Here is a 19,776-nt window from a genome sequence, read left to right as displayed (position 1 = left end):
AACCTGAGCTGGTTTATATTGGTGTACTTTGACTTCAATGTTAAGAAATTCAGCAAATATTTTTGGATTTGTTTTAAAGATAAAATTTCTCACTTACTTAGTGAAAGGCCTAGTGGAAGCATGCTATGAATACTGTACAGGTTTTACATCTTGTTTTACAGAGCAGTGTGATTTCATTTAGAAATGAATTTGTTTTTTTTTTTTTTTTTTTTAAATGCAGGATTAACTCTGTTGTGTTGTCCTTTCTCAGTTACTCTCATAGAAGGTCTAAAAGATAAATCTTGTCACACATATTGTGATTGATGATATCATAACTTATTTATAGAATAAGGTGTTGATTGTGACATCTAAGCTGTAATGGAATTATGGTGAACACTGACACAAGAATGTGTAGTACTGGTTAAGGACAGGTATAGCGAATGCACTTCATATTCAGTTTGGCATCGTAACTTTCCTAAAATGTTACAGTTCCAGTGCTGTATCATTTCCATTTATACCCACTGGAATATTTTAGAATTATATTTAAAATCACGGCTTATCAGCAAGGTTGTATTATTTGGTGACTTTTTCATGTGGACAAAGGACTATGGTAAGCCGATTTCTTTCTGTTGTGGTTTAGGATTGCATATGATTCCACCTTTTCAGCACAAATTCTTGTACTTGCTTTTCATTTTTATCCTTGAATTTTTGAGTCCTGTTTATGACACTGATATTCAAAGAGTGTCTTGATGTTTGAAGATGTGACTTCTATATATAATCAAATAAAAATTGGCTTCTAAGATTTCTATTAGAAAGAAGCAGAGTAGAACTGACCTATTTATATTTAATCATAATAATCTAAAAGATAACCTGAATAATATTGCTTTAAATTACCATAGTGGTATGTGTTGAGTGTTCTGAATACAAACAGGGTTATAAGGAACATTCAGAATATAAGATACTTTTAAGCAAAACTTCATTCTCTGACTCCACTTGCAAGTGGTAAAAAAGAAGGTGTTTTCTGATGAAGAAAGTTATCTCCTGGTGAGTAACAGGGACAAAGTTGAACATTTTGAAATCAAATATTATACTGTAATTAATACAGAATTTCTTGGAATGCTCTTCAGAGAAGAACATTATGTATGTAATCGTGACAGTCAAGACTTACCCGGTTGTTGATGATGCAGCAGAAAATGTTATTTAACCAGAAGATACAGCAAGTTGGAGCATATTTCAATCTGCTCCCCCTGGCTGGAGCTACCTGCAGATTTTTATTTTTTTTCTGTCACAGAATCCTTTGGTTTTTTCAACCTAGAGCCAGGAATGCCATAGTAAATAAGAATTCATTAACCTTCACACAGGTTATAGCATAATATAGGTTGATAGCAATAGCCCAAATTTATGATATAATATAAATTTAGTTTCATAAACAAAAATAATAGGCTGCATATTCCTCAGTTTATTAATAGTACTCTACTTTTTCAAGTAGTAGTAGTAATAATATATAGCAATCTAATATTAATAATAAAATATTACATCATTAAAGTGTTCAAAAGTATATATTCAAATATTGTAACCACACATCTGTGCGTGGTTCATTACATCTGTAACAAGTTCAGGAGTTGAGATACAGTTTCTTTTGATCTTTAATACCTTATTTTGGATGGAGAAACTCCTTATTTATTGGCTAGGTAGATAGAAAAACACAGGAGAGTACAGGGCTGTACCCTTTTGAAACAGATTTATTGTGAAGCAGCGCATCTTTTGAATCCTGTTCTAGGATTAATTGAAAAAGCAGTGGAGTTGTATGGGAGTGTGGAAGTCAAAATCGACCTAATAATTCACAGTGCAGCAATAAAACCAAACACAGGTAAGTAGATGAGAACAAGAGCAGTTCCTGAGATTGGTTGACTTGTGTTGCACATTATTATGGTAGAAGAGAATGGAAATAGGAAAGGCAAAGACAAATGTATTTTTTTTCACTCTTGCTAATACAGCGAAACAGCTTCAGCCTAGTTTTTGGAGATTATTTTTGCGGTTATAAGGTTAGAAAGATTTATTTTGAAATGAAAGCTTTAGAATGTGTAGAAAATACTTCATCTTTCAAAGTACAATTTTGGGGTCATGTCACACGTTTGGAGTGTGGAAATACTTGCTAGAAGGTGTAATTCTTACACAAGTAGCTCCGCTTTAATTCTGCTTTGACTTTATCACTGCCATTCATATTTGGAATTGATGTACATTTCTGCCATGTCAAAAATAGATGAGAATAGTTTTGCAGTTTTTCTGGGAGTAGCTGATCTGTTTTTCTGAAAATAATGCTGATTGTTGTTAATCAACTTGTCAGAACTGAATAGTTTTCTTCTTTATCAAAGTGAAGAAAATTGGGACACTAAATAACAGCCTGTGCGGAACTAGGACACTCTGTTTGGAGACACAGCTCCAGACACTGTAGAGGATTTTTTTGACAGATAAGCTGTGTGCTTAAAGAGATAAATGTTAATCTAATACATTGGAAAACAGACAGATTACAGTGTACTGCGACACATTCAAATAACAAGACTAAGTTCTATGCAGCAGCTAAGTCTGCTCCATAAAACTCTGCAAACTTACTGTGGAGTCCATGGCAGCAGCTGGTAAACCATGTGTTATAGGCTCTTGATACATGTTCCAAACATAGGTAGAATAAGCAACAGCTCAACTAGCATTTTTACTACAGAAAATTAATTTTTTTTTGTGATTGATTGTAGGGGTTTCAAAGATGGTCACCATAGTGCCTCTCTTACCTGTCTTCTCAGTCAGGCTTCTCTGTCACCTTCAAAGATGGTCACCATAGTGCCTCTCTTATGTGTCTTCTCAGTCAGGCTTCTCTATCACTTTTTTTTTTTTTCAAGTTTCCAGAATATATATTGTCTCTCCTTACTATGTCCAGAATACTGATGCTTGATACAGTTGTGTAAGCTGATCATTGGTATCCTACACAGCATGGGATTTCTTCAGTAAAAGGTTCACGCTAGTGCAAACACTGAGTACAATACACATGGCAAATTCAAACTTCTAAAATAGTAGTTTAATGCTGTATTGCCTCAGGCATATATGATAGGACATATTAAAGAATGATGGCAATTCAAAGAATTATAGAAGCTTCAAGGTGTGAGAGCTGTTCTTGTTGTAATAAGACATGTTCTTTTATGGTTAAAGCAAAGATAAGGAACAGTGAAAATGAACTCATTCAATCAAGGTATCTGGTTCTCTGGAATTATTCTTAAGCTGAATATTATTAACTGAATATAGGTTTGGAGATGGCTTTTCTTTAAGAGTTTTGTAGTTTCTAATACATAATAGAGTGTGGTCTAACTTCTCTCTGTATATACCCCTGACTACAAAAGTAGGTTTCATGTGGATGTCGCCGGTGGAGGGAAAACGATGATCTCTGTTAGTAAGGATACAAACCACTAAAATAATTACCTTTATTTAAACTGTGGCAGTAAACCCAGCTATTTTGTTTACTATTAGCTGTGTGACAATTATGTCTTTAAGAGAACACATGCAGGTTCTCGTGCAGTGATTTGTCCTTATATTCTGGGTCCAGAATGTGTTAGTACAATGTGCAAGTACCGTGTTAGTGTATCACTGTACCTGAGTGATACCTGTGCCAGGCCTGCTGAGACCCTGCACTGCCTTCATCTGCCTCTCGAATTCCACACTGGAACTGGTTTCCATTTGGCTCCGAACACTGGTGGAATACCTGTCTGTACAGAGATAGCCTTTAATATTCTACTTTGTTTACTGGACATGAGGCAAAATAAAGATCCATGTTAAAATGCACTGTCTAGTAGAATACTAGGTATATCTTGGCAAGATCGGTCCCACCTATAAGAATAAAAAAATAAATAAAAATAACTGTTCTAAACTAGATCCATTGATCTGGAAAGATAGAAGTCTGCTGGACTTAATAACCTATGAACTTTGATCTGGATGTTTCTCTCTAATACAAGATCATACCATGATCTTGTGAAGATTACTGCTAATGCCATTAGAGAAGAATCATTTGAGCCCCAAAAGCAGTAACACCCCAGGCAGGAGTTTTTAGACTTTTCCAAAGATAGAAGTCTGCTGGACTTAATAACCTATGAACTTTGATCTGGATGTTTCTCTCTAATACAAGATCATACCATGATCTTGTGAAGATTACTGCTAATGCCATTAGAGAAGAATCATTTGAGCCCCAAAAGCAGTAACACCCCAGGCAGGAGTTTTTAGAATTAGACTTTTGGACAAAAAGAAGCTGTGGAAGTAGTTGTCTGCTTGTGTTCCTCACGAAGAATTTTCCATTCCCTGTCTGAACCCACTTACTCCTTTCTGGCTTGGCACAAGCATTGGCAAGGAAGCAGCCGGGTTGTAAGTGCTGTTTCAGGACTGCGCTGCTTTTGCAAAGGTTGATACTGAACTGCTATCAAGAGAGCAGACAGATCACTTGATATGTTTGGCTGTTAGATTGAAGGGGTGATTTCAGATGCTAATTGTGTCTTTTTATATCTCTTGGCCCAGCACCAGAGAGGGTGTGGTGAAAATTCTCCAAAGGTACTGAACTTTTCTATCTCGTGTGCTGCTGTAGTACCTGGAGCCTCCAGTATAAAACTACTGAGAACATAAGCCTTATCTGTGCTTATCTTGGAGCAGTGGGGAGACTGGGAGCCTGGGAGCCTGTGCCCTTCTTCCTTCCCATAAACTGGTGCCATCCCAGGTCTTGGCATCCCAGGGTACCTGGCACTGGACTAGTAGCTTCACATTGAGCGTGAGCTTGCTTCTGTGTCTGTCTCATACGACAAACCTTGTAGCTGTTCTGAGAATATTATTAAAGGGTAAAAAAATCCTCCATTGAAAACTGAAAAGAAAGATAGAGGTGTTCAAGCAGAAACCAGAAGGCGGAAGATGTGGTAAGAATCTGTGTGTCTTTTGGTTTCCAACAGAGTATTCTGCAGAGCATGCACTCTCTCTCGTTTCTCCTTTTTTTTAAATTTTTTTTTATAAACAGTAGTCATTTTAAGAAATAAGAATTTGGTTGATCTAGCATCTTAGAGGGGTACTGCTGCTCATCTTTTCTGGGATAATTTATGAACACATGGAAACAAAATACAGCAAATCTTTTTTTGTGTGAAATACAGGGCTGTTATAACAGATGTAACAGAAGCAGTGCTTCTAAATTTTTGACTGTGCAGCACCTTAGAAGCAAAAATTGTGGAGATAAATGATAATATTCATATAAATATATGCCTGTCTAAATTTAACACTGAAATAAAGATACAGTTGCCTGAGCAAGTGACTGGATTTTAAAGATGCTGCGCACTGAGTATTCACCTTGACTGAAGTGCTGAACTGAAATCACAGCCATCACCACTTTTGCATTTCCTCATCTTAGGTACGTACTTCACTTCAAGATGATCGCTCTCAGATAATCAAAATACTTCCATAAGTATTTGGAGGAGTGGAGGTATATTTTGATAGGGTTCCTTGAGCTTGGGCACAAATATTTGAAAATCCTGGCTAGGTTCTTGTCAACAGTGAAATAACCTACGGACAGGTTACAAATTTGGGTTGGTTTCTCATTAACTGGGCATTTAATGAATACCAGTACAACACTGGGGTGCTACTGTACTATAGTTTCTTCTGAACTTCACTGTGTGATTTTAAAAAGTACTAATTCAAGCGCAAAAGGTTTGTTAAACACAAGATTCCTAGTGATTTTTGAAGTAATGTACTACATTAGAATATATAAAGATCTTGGAAAGGTAAATGCTTCTCTGAGTAGCTTTTGATTCTGCTGGTGGCGTAAAAATGATGCTCAGATCTCCTCTTGAAGGATTCTTATTACCATTTATGAAAGAAATCAGAGGTGAATACTCTTGTGCTGCTTTTCTATGAAATAGTTGGTGAGCGTTTCTAATTTGTAGATTAATAGTTTCCCATTTCTACCTGTAAACCCTCATTTGCAGAGAGCATTGAATAGAGGCATTACAGCTGAGAGATTTTCTCGTACCACAGATAAAGATTTCTACGTAGCCATCACCAGCATTTCATCTTAGAACATAAATCAGGCAAATAGTCAATATACTGAATAAATGTAAAAGATGTGAGAAATTTCATATGCCATTCCAATTTGATCTTTACCAGATGATGTATATTATAAAATAGAACATACTAATATTACTTCACGCAACTGCCTTGGAAAAATGGGTTTGACTTACAAATATTAGTTTCTGTCACAAATTGTATTTATTTTTCCTGCAGGTAGAACTCAGGGTGCCAAGAATGTTCTAGTAAAAGTTAAAATTACTCCTATGGTGACAGCAAGTGACAGACTTCATAATATTGCCTTTTTTAAAGATTTAAAGTTTCAATTTTAACAACGTCTAGAATAGGCTTTTGGGAAGTGACAAAGCTCCGGTTCTTTGCTTGGTGTAATTTTCAGGAGAGTGTTTGACTCCGGTGTGTGTTTTCAAAGATGCAGCTGGATTTTTCCCTAGTGGAGTGGACCGGCCCAGCACAGTACAAATGCTCTCATTGCTCTCTTTCCTTTATTTTGGCAGCATTACATTTCCCTGATAGAGGAGTAAAGTGATTAAAGGAGGAGGAAAAAAAAAAAGTTTCTTAAGAAAATATAAATATATATATTTGGAGTAAATATGTCAGCATTTTTATGTTTTCCCAAGGCATTGTACATTAATTATATTGTATAAAGAGAATAAATATTTAATATAGACATTTATTCTTGAGTGAAAATACTTGTTATATTTTATTGCCAAAAAGATTCATGGTAACTGACCTTGTCTGAATGCTGACAAATAGTATCTAAGAAATGATTATTTGGACCTGTGCATCCATCCTAGACTGGAAAAGCTTATCTTAGAATACATTATTTTAAACTTATTTTCAATTTGGAATGAGAATTAATATACTGAATATATTTTCATTTCATTGTCGGCATGCTAGATAACAAGAAAATATTATTTTTTAGCCTGAATACTGTTGTGTAGCCTTTCAGATTTGGGATTCTAATGGCTGCTGACCCTCCTTGCTGAGAAACAGAGACTGAGAAATGTTCTCAGACTATTTTTCATTAAGTGGCTACAGATTTATTTAATTTGTTTGAAAGTCATCTGTAATTACAGGTAATGATAAAGCAAATGATGGTCAGAAAAAGGTAGTGTTGGATTGAATTATGAATCATTCTTTTTTTAGTGCATTCTTATTAGATTAGCAACTGTTCTTTAAGAAAAAGTACTTTGTAATAGGAATAGATACCTATAAAATTACATGCTTGTTTACCTGTGTTTGTATCTATACTTCTTTTGGTTTTATATACCTAAACCATGGTACTGAGTGGACTATTATTCAAAGGCAATGTAACGTAGGCTACTGGAAAAGTAACAAATATATAATATGTTAATTTTAGCTTTTAATCTCAAAAGAATTTGGGAGCCTATCCCATTTTTGAGGCTGATGTATTTACTGAAAGTAGGTAGGAAGCTTAGAATAGGTAATTGTGCTCTGCTGTGATGAGGAAAACGGCTGGTATTTTGGTAGCTTCGACATTTTTTGCAGCACTCACACTTTCAGTTATTAAAGCAAATAAAAAGAATTCTCCCAAAGAATAAACACCTCCCCCTGCCAAAAAAAAGATGCCAAACCAAACCAAAACCGAAACAAACAAAAAGAGCCACCAGACTTGTTCAGATGTCCATGCTGATGTTTTGCTGCTGTAAGAGATCATGGCTGGTAGGTAATTGATTGTACTGGATGGCCCACAGAACTTCATGGTAAATATTTTATTGAATAAAGCTTTGTATTACAAAGAGACTATTCTGGTTGTAATTATCAAACTAAGATCAATATCACTTTCCCAGACCGGTACTTTATATGTAAGGGTGTTCTTAAGTACAATAGTATAATCAATAAACAACCGGACATTTTCTATTTTCAGTAAGTAAATTCTGTCCAGTGTTTTTTCAAGGGACCTTCTGCTTTCTATGCTATTAATAAGAGTTCTGCTTCTTCCCGTCACACTTACTAAATGGAGCCAAAAAGCCTGGATAAAATTATGTTGGGGTTTTGAATACATTTACTCCCCCACTCCTCCTCTTTTATTTCCTTTGGTGGCAAATAAATCTATCAGTGCTGAAATAGAATTGTTAGTTTTTCTTTTAAAAAAAGATAAATATCACATGAATTTTTGGACAGGAACTGGAGAACCTTCTCCTCCACTTTGAGAGAAAGCCCTGTTTATTAACGATCCCACTGAAGATCAAGTTTATTAACCTTTGTGGCTGCTGAAAGCACACACAAAATGTTTGCGTATGCGTTTCACACTTATTAGGTAATATAGACCCTGAAGCATTAATTCAGCTGCTGTTCTGGGAGTGACTGCTCAAAAGGTTAAGGCATAGCTGCTTTATGATATTGAAGTCAACAATATATACTCTTTTTAATTTCACTGTGTCAGCACATCTGACTTTTTCAGGAATTTTGCAAGTGTTGCAGCCAGTGCTTGTAGCACAGGCAAAAGCCTTTTTTAAGGTAGTTGCTTTTGGGAAGCTGAGGAAGACAACCGCATCCCATCTGCTCTTCAGATGGTACAACAAATCCAGTTTTCTCATCTTCTTCCCACACAGTGTTTTCTCTGATTTCCCACTGTCTTGGTGGTCCCTCTATTTCACCAGCACAGCTTGGTCCATGTTTTCTGTGTTTGAGGGAATGGGATGCTGGATATAGTGCTCCAGCTGTGGCTCCCAGCCGCATCCCGTGACTCTCTGGGCAAGCTCTAACCAGGAGTCTTAATTTGCTCTTGGTACTTCTCCCTTAGAGGAAAGAAAAAAGGGCTCCAGCTATGTGGAAGGATGAGCCATTTCTCACTTTCCATGAGCAGAATCAAGGCTAAACTTCACAGGTTTAAACCATCGATGTTGTAACAGCCTCATATTCTTGATGAATAGGCACAGCAGGATGTCTTCTCTGCCTTGATAAAAGGGTGCATCTGTTATCATTAGTGCTGTGATTGGTTAAAAACTAAATTAGAAATGTGACTTCATTTTAGCTTCTAGGAAAAGGATGCATTGATGCTCGAGATTTTATTTTGGTTTTGTTTAAAAACAATATTTTTAAATATTCTGATATAAGACAAGTTGAAGTAATTTCTTACTTTGACTTTTGTATCAATGATTATTGCCATTGTTCTGATTATTTTGTTTTAACCAGAATTTATTTTGGAGTGAACAAATGTGAAATTATTGTTTTGAAAGATAAAAATAAGAATAGAATGATGGAAAACAAAATTTCTTCAGAAAGTAGTGCATTAACAACATTTAAAGACAAAACTCTGGGTATTTTTGACCAGTTAGTGATACAAATTTGAAGGAAAGCTCATATTAAGCATATATACCCACAAGTGTTCACGTGGTTTGTAATAACCTATAGGAACAAATGTGAATTTCAGGAATTGCAATAACTGTCTCTGTGACAAAAACCCCATCCTTTAAATAAAGACCAGGCATCCGGCCTGGCAGGGCTCTCCCGGCAGATAAAGCTGCCAGTGCCCAGTTTCTGTAACCAACGCCTTTCACAGGGCAAAAATCAGTTTACAGCTTCTGTGTAAGGAAATGCTGCTGCTCCACTGAGAGAAGATACAGAACTTTCTGTTAAGCAGCAGTGTTTTTCTCTTCCAAATGCACTTCTCTAATTTGAAAAGGATGTTCTGTTACTTGGCAGGGTGGTGGAAATTATACAGTTCATAAAGAAAAGATATATTTTGAGACATTGTGAATGTAGCTACTGAAATTGTTCCTGAGAGCTGAAAGCAGAATATGAAAAGTAACTACAGTACTTTGTGCTCTGATTGACTGCCAGATTGGTTTGGTAAAATGTTTTAGTATGTTTTGTTACTAATATTTTAGACGGTGTATTTTGCTGACAATAAAAATGGTTACAAATTTACCTTAATCATTCACTTCATTTTCTCATCTGTCTTTTCTAGTGTATTTGTTCAGTCCCATTTAACCACAGACCAAATAAATGGTACTTTTGAGAGCTGGTAGAAAGAATTATTGATGCATTGTATACTGATAAAAAGGTATTCTTCCGTAAAGAGTGGACAGAGGAAAAGAAAGAAACTGTATTACCTGAACAATATTTCCAATTTAAGACCTCTGATGAAATTTCTTTAAAAATGATGAAGTATCCTAAACTGGTTGCCAGTGAAGCATATTCATAAATGTGTAAACATATACCAGTCACAAGTTTAAAATAATAAAGTACTTAATTGTAAACCTCAACGGTATTGTCAAAGTAGCCAGCCTTTGGTAAAATAGTGTTCTGTAAATGATTGGCTTTATGGATTAAGGCTTCTATACACAGGTTAAAGCTAATTTTTGGTTATAATTTTGGAGATAAGTTTAATATAAGTATTCTCACATCCTTCCAAAACCACTGTATGTATGAAATTATTTAAATTCTATTCTTCAGTAATATGTAATCATGGCTTTTTTTAAACGAGCAGGGCAAAATCAAGAGCATGATTTTTCTTCAGTATTAGTGGGAAATGACCAGTTGTGTTTTGAAGGAAATTTAGTACAACTCTTTACTTGAAAAAATTATGTGGTAAAACGTGCTTTTCTCAGAGTTAAGAAGATGCTTTTGTTATTGTTTTTATTTTGTTGTTTTTTTGTTTATCTGCTTGACTTTGAACTTTGGACAGTAAACACATGGGGTGTAGTTAAGTGACATAAGCACTTCGTCACCAGTTCTGGGATTGCTGTAGGTAATGGTGGTATACTTCCATTTTATTTTCTTTCACTTAATAATATGCTCATAAATTCAGTTTGCAACTCTGTCTCTCTTACTGCTTGTGTGTGTGTGTAATCTAACACTAATTATTCAGATTTTATCCCGATTTTGGGATCCTGCTGTCTATATCCTACCACCAGTCCCTCACATCCCTGGGAACGCTGGCTGCCCACGCCGACTCTTCCCATCTGTGTTGTGACAACAGACTTGCTGCAGTTTTATACCTTGGATACAGAGTTGTCCCTTACTCTTCATGGAAAGCGAGTGACACATCTATTCAGGAACTGGCTTAGGTTTTCTCATGGCCTTTGCAAAGACATGTTCTTCATATTCCTGTTCATATGTTCAGGAACTGGCTTAGGTTTTCTCATGGCCTTTGTAAAGATATGTTCTTCACATTCCTGTTCATATGGAGAAGAATTCCTTGCTCCAGGTGTTCAAGTTACTTCCCAAGAACCAGGTTCTCAACTGCTAGCCCAGCTGGCACATGAAATTATAAATAAAAGTGCTGTGGATGTTTTTGTTGAAAGAACCATCTATGTTTGTGAATAGCGTAGTGGCACTGGCATGTGAGGCCACAAGGGTGTGAAAAGTCCAGCTGATGTGCTGGGGATCTGTGTCCATGTGACACCTCTTTGGTGGTGGCCTCTGTGTCCTCATGGGGAGATGGCTCCAGAATTAGGCCATTTAGACTGTGTGCAAGGAAATCTGAAAAGAATTGTCAAAACTGGGTGCTTCCAATGTGTCCTTTGCTTTTCAGAAAGCACTGATTTAGTCAGCTCAGATGCTTCCTCTTCAGGACTGTATTTGAATTGTTTTAATGCTGACTTAGTTGAATAAATCTTAATACAATTTACCTGCATCCTTTAATGAAATTTTAAACATCCTTATGAGTCATTCCGTTACTTGTACAACTGTTTTCTAAGGATGTGCTTAACCGAATTTATGTCAGATGGGATTTAAAACTTTCATAATATATGCAGAATAAGTGTAATAGGTTTTGCTTTGGAATATGATAACCAAGGGACATTTTAATTCCTTGAGATAACCCGGTATATATAATATTTCTGTCTCAAACTGGTGATAGAATCTTCAGTTCCTCTCTCTTCCACCAACCAAGAAAAAGATGAGAAGTGCAGAAAATGAGTATTTTACAGTGGATACTCCATTTACATATATTTCCTGCATATAGCAGCATAAAGTTTTGAAATGTGTAGGCAGGTAGGGTACTTGCAGAAATAAATACTGTAAATGCTTTTTAATGGCTTAACATAAATATGATGTACTTGACTCAATACTGTAGTGTCCACATTTCTTTTGCATGAATGTTAAATTTGTGGTTACCCTGAAGATGAGACAGAATTTTATTGGTGTTCTGTGGGATACAGAAATAAATTAATATTTGTAATCTCCATTGCTTGGAAGAATAGAACAAGAGGGATAACAGGGGGAATTCCTGAGGTTTTAAAAACATTTTTAGCCTTGAAGGTTGTGACTAAAATAATAGAAAATTTTACTTAAAATTAATAATTTTTCTTTTCAGAATTAAGAAATTCTTATAGGATTAGGCTATGACAAGTGGAGTTCACAGCAAATACTGACATTTGTATAGAGAAGGCAGATGGAAAGAGGATTTTAAACAGATCTATTCTTATCTTTGGTATTATATATTAATAACTTCTGCCCCGTCCTTTTGGGTAGTGGGTTGGAGTTAACTTTTTTCATAGTAGCCCATATGGTGCTGTGTTTTGAATTTGTAACTAAACTGGAGTTGAGAACCCACCAGTGTTTTGGCTGTTGCTGAGCGGTGCTTGCCTGGTGTCAAGGCTTTCTCTTACTCCACAGCCTGGGGATGCAGCAGGGACAGCTGCCCCAAACTGGCCAAAGGGACACTCCATCCCATAAATCGTCGTGCTCAGCAATAAAAAAAACCAAGCTCAACCCTGAAAAAACCCAAAGTGAGGGGTAGGTAGTTGTTGCTTAGAGACCAGGGGGCATCAGTCTGCTCGTGGGAGGTGGTGAGTGGTTGTCTTTGCATCACTTGGTTGTTCCCCCTCCCCATTTCTGTCACTTATTAAACTGTCTTTATCTTCACCTATGGGTTTTCTCACTCTCTCTCATCCTGTTGTGGGGGGAGTGAGCAAGTGGCTGTGTGGGTGCTTAGCTGCTGCCTGGGCTCAGCCCACCACAGAGGCTCACTCCATAACCTACAGTGAGAACAGGAGAAAAAAGGACTCTTAGATTTTTATAAACAGAATAAGTAAGCATCAGAGAGATTGCCTGTAATTTATTTAGTCCTGTATCTAGTTCACTGGAATTGCCCCAGTGGAGAAGCTCAGGTCTTGCAGCTGTTTTTGTTGGAAGCAGAAATGTGTGTCTTAAGTCTTTTTTTTTGATAGGTTATAAGATCTTGCTCTTTCCCTGGGAAGTGGGATGTAAATATCATAATTCCAGTTCACAAGGAGAGTGAAAAAAATGACCCTAGCTGTAATGCACACTAGATATTCTTAACGTTATTGTGTTGAAACAAATTGTGCATAAAGCTTTTTTTTTCTGAAAAAGCCTTTGCATTAAAGAAACTTGCACAATGTCTATGATGAACAAACCAGCTCTGCCTGTTTTGTATTCTACTGTTGATCGGTGCTTTGTATTGTTTCCCTTTTGTTAATAAGTAGGTAAATATCTCCAAATCAAAAGCCTGGTGCTGAGTTCATTGATCTTTGGGAAGCCTTTGATTCCTGACAAAAGAATCTTTCAGCTACAAGGTGTTTGGAGGAAAAATTCAAGGTACAGACAAGGTAGTATACCATTAGTAATTAAATTTAATTTTTTAACCAAAATGGTTATTGAAGAAATAAGGATGTATTTTCTTTCCATTTCTAATCAATTAGAAAAAAACACAATTAACACACAGTATTGAAAGTATGAGAAATTCTAGGTTTAAGTATTTTATGCACTGTAGTACCTATGGATTACTTGCTGTTTCCTGTTCTGTCTCACTGTTGTAATTAGGCTATACATAAGAATGCATAGTTAAACTCAAGTGGCTCTCACTTCTTTTGATCATAAGGTAACGTAAAATAAGAATATAGGCTTGCTCAAGCCTATATTTAATTTTTTTGTATGAGCATATCATTGCTACAGTTGATCTGTGTAAGATTTAGCAGTGATTTATGACAGTATTTGCTATGATATTGAAAAGAATAGAAACTTCTTTGCCTTTTGTGAATGTTCATGCGTTCTAAAAATATGCATTTTATCTAGCAGACTCAGGGCATTATTTAATACCCATATGAATTTTAAGGAAGAAATGTGGTGACATTGGAGGTAGTTGTGAGTTGCAGAGCTCTAGGCTGTAGGTGACAGTGAAGTGAAAAGGAGTTGCTTCATCCTTTAGTCCTGCTGTTATTCATCTTGCATGTTTAGCAGTTGTTGGTGTAAAGAGTGAACAAGCTGTTTGAAATAAAATGCTAGTGCTGGTGATGGCAGTCTGGCGGGCAGGCATTTATGGGACCTGTGAGCTGTAGTCCCTGTGTGTCACAGACAGCCCTGGTCCGAGAGCAGCCTGACCTTTGGTCTAAGCTGCCATGGTATGTGCTCTGCAGGTTTTGCTTTTTGTAGGTTTTAAAGTTCAGAAATGTTAAATTTAAATGAGCTGGAGGGATCCAAGTTGGTGCAAATGAATTATTTGACAATTTCATGAGGCTGTTATGACCCCTTAGACTTACGGGCTGTCATTAGAAACTCATCAGAATGTATTTATGAATCTTAATTTTATTGAACTGTCTTGTGTTGTTTTTCTGCATTTTTCCTCTGAGAAAAATGAAGCCTTGGTAGTTTCTTTTTTATTAGTAAAATAGCATATATTAATGTCTGAGCATAGTCATTGACAAACACACAATGACAGATTAAAATGTGCAGTTGAAATTGTAGTTTTTAAACTTGATATTTTCCTGAAATAAATAGGTGACATGTTTACTGGACCAGTGGTTCTTTGCTGTTCCTGTTCCTTTCAGAAATGACACATGAGTCACTGCTTAATATGTGCTTTTCTCTTGCCTTTTTCTGCACCCTATGAAGTATTCCCTACACAAAGACTGAAATCAGCTATATATTCTTTGGGGCTTCAGGAGCCGAGTGATAATTTAAGAATGTTGAGAGGTAAGGGTTTGGACTTGCCTGTGGGTTTGTTTTTTTCTTTTTTTTTTCCTGTAGTATTTCAGTATTTTGTATGTTGGGGTTTGGTTTTGTTTTATTTTTTCTTGCTTCGTTTCCCTTAGACTCCCTAATGGCTTGTTGTGTCCTCTCCCCCAGCAGACGAGAGGAATGCTCACTAGGGATTAAGCAAAAGATGGATAAATTTCAAAAAGAGGTTTAATCAAACAAACTGAGATCTGTATGATCCATGGGCTGAATAATTTTTACTTATATACACTTTGAAATGCATGTTGATGTGACTAGATGACGTTACAGCTGAACTCTTAAAATATTAAGATGGTTTGATTAAAACTTAAAAGGAAGCAACTGGAAAGTCAAACTACTGTAAAAATATTTGTAGCATATACAAACAAACTTACCAATGTTGCTTTGAGTTTTCAAAAACTCAGATTACCATATTTTACATTGTTGGAGCAATTTTAAAACAGAACATCATGGAAAAGCTCTTGAGTTCCTTTATTTCATAGCCTGCCTAAAATCATGGCAGAGAATTCTCCTGGGGGGAACAGTAGATTCTGCTCCCATGCTATATTATGCTTCCTTTCTTTGATTTACTTTACATTTTCCTGATTTATTTATTTGTGCTTATGTGAGAAGGACTGTGAGCTGACAACTGACTCAGCAGTAATGGGGTGGCAATAATCAGAGTAATTTAGCAAAATACATTTTTTGTTTTTCAACATAAATAAAACAAGGTGATCTAAGGGGAAAAAGTGTGAGTCATCAACTTGGAGTTCACTCGCCAGCAACCTGTCATCCCACTTTCTCAAGAATGTTTTTCTGTGATTCTTCAAAGGATTTTTTAGATCTTTTCCTTTCTCTGCTGTACTGGTGGTCAGGGCAACAGCTCATTTTCATGCAGTTGACAGCGGCCCTAGCACCTGCCACAGGTACAGGCTACTAGAAGTTAAGTCACGCTTGGTCCCCTGGGAGACAGTAATTCAAGTCCTTCTATTATGCTAAGGAGGATGAATGATGGGATACGTTATCAGAAGGAGATTATGAATTTGTATGTTGAAATAAGATATTGAAAGCTACTGGTGTCTCTTCCCCGTTCCCCCAGCTCGGGGAGGATTCCTGTCCCAGCTGAAATCTGGGCCATTCTTTGCTTCAAGGCTTAGTTCAGTATTAGAATGCAGAAGGTACGTAGCAATCTGGAAGAGACAACGAACCTCTCTCCTATGCTTTTTCCTTGCTGTCTTGATTGTTGTATGTTTGTTTGGCGAATTCTTTAAAGTGAGCTGTCGTAGCAATCTGGAAGAGACAACGAACCTCTCTCCTATGCTTTTTCCTTGCTGTCTTGATTGTTGTATGTTTGTTTGGCGAATTCTTTAAACTGAGCTGTTGACGATTTTCTTTTTTTTTTTTTTTTCTTCCCTATACTCAGTTAATTGATCCTGGTAAAGATGGTCAGAAACCCCTAAAAGATCAACTGTCCTGTATCGGTTATTTAATGAGAATTTTTGCACCCATTTGTTTCCTAATCTAAGTACAAAATGTCTTTTTTTTCTCTGTGATTTCTCCTGCACTTTATATTTGCTCTTGCTCTTTGATGCTCGTTCTCTAGTGTACTCTTGTTCTCTCACACTTGCTGTCTCTCTTGCAAGTTGAGTTCTTAGTCAAGTTGTGATGTAGCGGGGTAATCGTCATCAATTTTGATGAAGAAGGAGCTCTCTGCCTGTGAATGGTTCATACTGGGTTATGAAAAAGTAGTTTTGTGGATTAATGACGGGAGAAGAGGGGTGGATGACAGAGGGCTTGAGGCATGCATTTCATAGAAAGCACTGTAACCTGGAATGGGAATGGTCTAAGCAAACCCACAATGAGAATCCAGCAGCTGGAGAAAGCAGAGGCGCACACCTACGTGTATACATTTTAACCTAGCAGCCTCCTGAGCTAGAGAAAAGGTAGGATCTCGAGGATTCTACTTGGTGCCACATTAGGTTCTTCAAACTTCAGGATAGTCCAAGGAGACTTTTTTGCCTGTGGCTCCTCTGAAGCTCATAGCATCCAGTCTGTCAAAGACCAAGTGCTGCACACCCTGAGCAGATACAGGAAGAGAACAGGATTAGGAAGGTAAAATAAATATCAGTGATGTCCTTACTGAACTTGAGAACAGTCATTAAGCATCTGCTTTTTCTTTTTTCCCTTGCTGGCATATGAACAAGGATGCAAACTGTCTTGGAGAGATCATGATAATGTATAATATTAAAAAGTGAACAACAAAGTTAACCCTGCATATGGTACAGGTTCTTTTTGTTCAAAACATTGGTTAATCTTGTGAAGAACCTTCCAAATGGGAAGGCCCCACTGGTTTCCCAGTGCTATAGTGCGTAGCCAGTGAAAATTCTGTGAGGTATCACTGAAGACAATGAATATTATCTTTTTTTTCATCTTGGATGTAAGGAATATTTTAGAAATACTGAATGCTAGACACATGAAGAGATTTCCTTTCAAAACTGACTGAATAGTACCTAGATTTTTCAGTCTTCTTGGCAGCTATAGAGTTGTGGATCATGCTTGAGATTGAGAGATATTCCAGTAACGAGGTTAATCTTGCCCTTAAAATTAATTATTTTTGGGTCTATTCTGAAATGTGGGAGTGCATCTATGATGAAAATGATGTGTTATAAAGAGCGGTTCTGCAATTAATTCTGAATGAACATACACAGGTTTTTGTGGTTTCCTAGTAATACTTACAAGGAGGAGTTTTGTTTAAATCTTTTCCTCCTCGTGTCCTCCCCACGTTGCGCCAGACTTGGTTTGTCCTGAATCACTAACACATCAGAACAAAATGTAAAGCAACAATCAAAGCCCCCTCACATTGTGCCATTATTTCAAACTACAAGCAAGCAAAAAAGAATTGTGTTCCAGGTCCTAAAAGCAATACTCTGACATGGTTTCACACACTTTAACCAGAAAAATACACAGAAAATTATATTTTCAAGCATCTACAGTAAGCCCAGGGAGATTCAGAGGCCAGTAATTTGCAATGTAACCCTTCTGCTCTCGAAATGTGTTGTGAAATGAGCCAGGCTGTGTCACCTTCCTTCAGGGCTGTGGTCCCCCGACCATTCGCGTTTAATAGCCCAGCCAGAAAGCAGTTCTGGCCTCTGCTTAAGCTCCTGGACATAAGTCTGGCTGGATTCTAATGTGACAGTCAATTATTCTGGTTTTCTGAAGTCCGGAGTTTACAGAAGCCATATAAGCTGTTTACATGGTTGAGATCCATCAAGAGCATTATCCTAATCCTTTGTTCATCTCTAAAGCTTGTATGGGCAGTGGGATGAGGGGAGGAACCACTGTTCTAAAATTCTTGAGGTAAACTTAGGAAGTTTTATTTAAACCTATTGTAATGGAGTATTTTTTAAAATATAGGATTGCTGTAAGGAACTGCAACCTCATCAAGTATATTTTGGCCTAAATTACAAAATAGTTGAGAACTCCCAAGTATTCTTAGTGAGCACTTGGTCTTCATTTGAAGCCCATAGTACAGAGTTTCGAGGAGATCCATCAGGGATCCTGCAGAGCTGTCTCCTCCCATATATTAGTTTAAATTGTGCTAGAAAAGTATACTCCTGCTCCTAATTCAGGTGTTTCAATGAAAAACTTGTTGCGGGACCCTTTCTAGTACATCCGAACAGGAAAAGGGTCGCTGGGGGAGGAAGCGGGAAGTGCTCGTATGACTAATGTGACTTGCTGCGCTCATCCCGAAGGTGTAAGGTCACCTCTCATCACGACAGAGCTTTAGAATAAATCACAGGCATGTGTGTTGTGTGAACTCACTTTGGGGAAAAGAATGATGTAAGAAAATGAAACTCGCAAATGCTTTGGAAAGACTGAGGGACTTGGGTCTTTTTAGTCTGGAGAAGACTGAGGCAGAATCTGATCAATGCCTATAAATACTTAAAGGGTGGGTGTCAAGAGGATGGGGCCAGTCTTTTTTCGTTGGTGCCCAGGGACAGGACAAGAGGAAATGGGCACAAACTTGAACATAAGTAGTTCCATCTAAACATGAGGAGGAACTTCTTTCCTGTGAGGGTGGCAGAGCCCTGGAAGAGGCTGCCCAGAGAGGTGGTGGAGTCTCCTTCTCTGGAGACATTCCAAACCCGCCTGGACACGTTCCTGTGCAACCTGCTCTGGGTGGGCCTGCTTTGGCAGGTGGTTGGACTAGATGATCTCCAGAGGTCCCTTCCAACCCTGTGTGATTCTGTGATTCTGTGTTTATGGTTTCAGTTAAAGAATAAACATACAATAGCACATGCAATGCAGGGAGAGCTAATAAGCTTCTTAAGCATAATCTCAATGCCGTTTGTTGGCCCCATACAAAGGGCAAGGACTCATTCCAGCGTTCTTCATGCTTGGTTGTACTGCACTGGTTCCCATGTTCCATTTGGAAATTAATTTTTTGTAGAAAAAGATTTTGGCAGTTGTCCACACTTAGTTCAACTTTGCGGCACATGCAGATTTGATTTAGAACTGCTGTGTGTGTGACCAGGCCATTAATGTGGTTCAATTGCCGTTGGCTTGATAAGTTTGAGATACAGCGAAAATCATGACGAAAGTGTTGCATAAACACTCATGTGGGAATCCTGCGTGGAAATGTAGGTAAAAAACGTGTGTGAGCCTCAGAAGGATAGATGGTAGTACAATGTGTATGAGATAGGGAAGAATAAGATCCGTTCAGATTGCAATAGTGGATAAGTGATTAGAAGTAGTTTGTTAGATACCCATTATACT

General features: G+C 37.3%; 1 protein-coding gene across 1 annotated transcript in view; it reads left to right on the top strand.

The window, feature by feature from the left end:
• SDK1 (sidekick cell adhesion molecule 1) overlaps positions 1-19,776 on the top strand; it is a 411,416-nt gene that overhangs the window by 52,756 nt on the left and 338,884 nt on the right. The gene's annotated exons all lie outside the window — the stretch shown is intronic.

Source organism: Calidris pugnax, unplaced genomic scaffold (genome assembly GCF_001431845.1).
Source record: "Calidris pugnax isolate Ruff unplaced genomic scaffold, ASM143184v1 scaffold123, whole genome shotgun sequence".
NCBI classification, from domain to species: domain Eukaryota; kingdom Metazoa; phylum Chordata; class Aves; order Charadriiformes; family Scolopacidae; genus Calidris; species Calidris pugnax.
Note: the sequence above shows the minus strand (reverse complement) of the source record. Positions and strands in the feature narration are given on the sequence as shown.